The following is a 2,975-nucleotide window of genomic DNA, read 5'->3' as shown; positions in this document are numbered from 1 at the left end:
AATTTTTAAACGTATTATGTCATTATCGTCATTTCTGCCAGACAGTGAGTTAGTAAGTACCTCATTTTTTATTGTTACTTTAGGTTATTTCTTTTTATAATAAGCACAATGTGCAGGTAAAATTGAGAAAAATAAAATCCTTAAAGAACGCACAAAACAAGATTGAGAATTGTGCAGGTTCGACTTGATTGAGCCTGTTCGTGGACGGTAATGGAAAATGCTACCGTACACGCGGTAAACCGCTTTTTATCATCATAATAAGAGCATAATGTATCGTTTATACTGACAATTGCCGAGCATAGTTTCATATTTGTTTGACACTGTGATTTATAGAATTTATACATATAAGTGGCAAATATAGAACAGCAGGAAGACTGTATTAATATTTAATCAAAATATATGTCTAGGCTTGGTTAAAAAATAGACTAAATATTTGGAAATTACAGCTTAGATATTAAAATTTTGGTATTGAATTATCTTCAGAAAAAATTGTTTTTGATCGTGTAAAATGTTTTACAAATAGTGTGTTTAAAAAAGTTGTAACATTGTAAGCATGCAAATTAAAAATACTTGTGCTTTAATTTTAGATACTCTTACAACTTTGTCATTTAGAAGCCAAGTGTCCACAATGCTGAAAATTGGGCTAATTCTTCTTGCTTTGGTGTCAATCATCTTTGCTCGTAAGTCAATATATTTGACAAAATCAAAAGAAAAGAATATTTGGCACCCCCTGTAAAGCTTACTAACTTCTTAATAATTTTTATGATCGAATGTTTGAGCTTTTTATAATGACCTGAAAATATGTGAATTGAAAGCGATATAACAGTAGAAATATGCACGTGATTAATTTAAAAAACGTATAAACATGTTATTTTTAATTGAAGTGTACGTGTTTAATTAAGAAAATGTATAAATACTAGTAATTGAAATAATAAAGCTTAACGAGATTGCATGGCAGTTGAAGTGACATTATGCGTAAAATATTTTTATTTCATAAATTTGTTTGAAATCTAGTAAATTCTTCCTGAATATGTTTTATTTTATTAAGTGAATTTATATTTTGGAAGATGCATTCGCTATTACATGTCACTTTAAGGTGTAAATTATAAATATCTATTTTCAACAGAATGTGAACATGTGTCTCCTTATTCCCCTTGCAAGAGCGGCTACATTGCAACCGTTTGGACATATCATCCAAATAAAGGGAGGTGTTACGAGACTACTGGTTGTTACAAAAACAAGAGTGGGACCTATACAACCAAGAAAAAATGTGAAGAAGCATGTAGATAAATTCAATTGAAATAAGAAAATAAACATATTTGGATCGTTTTTATCTTGTTCGCGTCGTTTCAATTATTTTCAATGTTTTTGCCTTTTAAAATCACTTAATTTAACTAGTGTGTGTTGCAATCCCGCCCGGGACATTGAAGTCTTTCAGATAAGGAAACTATCTGGCTAGCGTATCAGTGGACCCATGTTTCCACGTGTACCCAGGAACCTGCCTGAAATTATTTACGGAGAGACACTCGAATAGCTTGATATTCGTCATATGACATTTAAAAATTGTCAGTGTGATTTTAAGTGCGACACAAAAATATATATCACTAAACGAACTCGTTAAGCTGTAAAAAGATACCTACCTTTCCAACAAGTTCGAGCTAGAAAAAAAGCTTATATGCATGATTTTAATCACACTGATTTGTTTGTAAGTCATCAGTGTAAATATTGGCTACAAATGGTGACAATGATATTTATAATGATTGAAACGAAAAAAATCTGGAATAGGTTGATCCCTTGTAAGAATTAATCTCAAAAAATAAAAAGTAGATGAAAATTGCAAACTGGGTTTGATTGAGCCTGTACATGAGGGAGAATGAAAATGTGCAACATCCCTTCCCCAGCATCGAATTGAGCAGTACGCAGTTTCAACACATAAAAGTGCTGGAATCAATTACCCCGAAGTGAAGTACGGGGTAACCTTTTATATATATATATCTGCCACATGCACATGACGCCAATATCGGCCATATACAAATACGAACTATTATCATAATGCAAATGAATTTCTTGAATTCTAATTGGCTTAAACATTTTGTAGTCGATAGCGCGCAGATAGGCCAATATAACAATGTGTTTCTACAAGTTTTCCCACTTTAATGACTGTATAAATTACTTTATATTCATCAGCCTTCGCAAAGCGGTTAAACACCTGACGTCATCTTTTACGTGCGCCCTTTGCGCAACGTGCTACATTTTCTTATGACTTGTCAATTTGCTTTATTATGAATTAACTAAACAATTTTTGTTTGAATATAGCCTTGCTTACATAAATATAGCCCTCGGCTCGCCTCGAGTCATATTTATCTTTATCACATAAACCGCGGCACAGGAGTGTAATAAAGCCATTTTAAAAAAACGATATTACACTAGTGTAATAACACTTTGACGTGACGTTATTTGCGCTATATAGAAACATAGCGTTAGAGCGCGCTTATGTTAGCGTTACACTATAAACGCGCCATTGAAAAATAACTCTTTACAGTTTACTGTTCTTATTTTATATATGTGATAAAAAGAATATTTTATTTGTGTAGATTCAATACTAAATTTATTGAACGAGTTGAATAAAACAATATTATGCTCGCCAGAGGCTCGCATAATATGATTTATATATGATTTTGTTCAACTCGTTCAATAAATTTAGTATTAAACTACACTCATTTAATATCCTCTATTTATCGGTCAGCAACTTGTACGACTAGTATACATGATAAAAACAAACAACAATATGCAGTGAGGGCACTATATACTTAACTTCAACAAAGCAGTCTCAAAATAGTTCTTGTCATTTGCTTTAAGTATTATTAATATCCAACATTAGCATGAGTATATAAATGAAACAAAAGTACTTCATACTGTAAATGCACAGTAACTTGTAAAGTATTCATTAAATGTAACAAAGTTGTTTTGCCATT

The 2,975-nt window shown here is 31.6% G+C and overlaps 1 long non-coding RNA gene across 1 annotated transcript; it reads left to right on the top strand.

The window, feature by feature from the left end:
• Nucleotides 1-576: 576 nt before the first annotated feature.
• Nucleotides 577-1,329, top strand: LOC132758107 (uncharacterized). The gene is made up of 2 exons (XR_009629536.1): nt 577-680; nt 1,127-1,329. It is a non-coding gene; the product is annotated as an uncharacterized LOC132758107 (long non-coding RNA).
• The last annotated feature ends 1,646 nt before the right edge of the window (nt 1,330-2,975 follow it).

This window comes from Ruditapes philippinarum, unplaced genomic scaffold (assembly GCF_026571515.1).
Source record: "Ruditapes philippinarum isolate M1 unplaced genomic scaffold, ASM2657151v2 ctg1416_1_1_1_1, whole genome shotgun sequence".
In the NCBI taxonomy this organism is placed as follows: Eukaryota; Metazoa; Mollusca; class Bivalvia; order Venerida; family Veneridae; genus Ruditapes; species Ruditapes philippinarum.
Note: the sequence above shows the minus strand (reverse complement) of the source record. Positions and strands in the feature narration are given on the sequence as shown.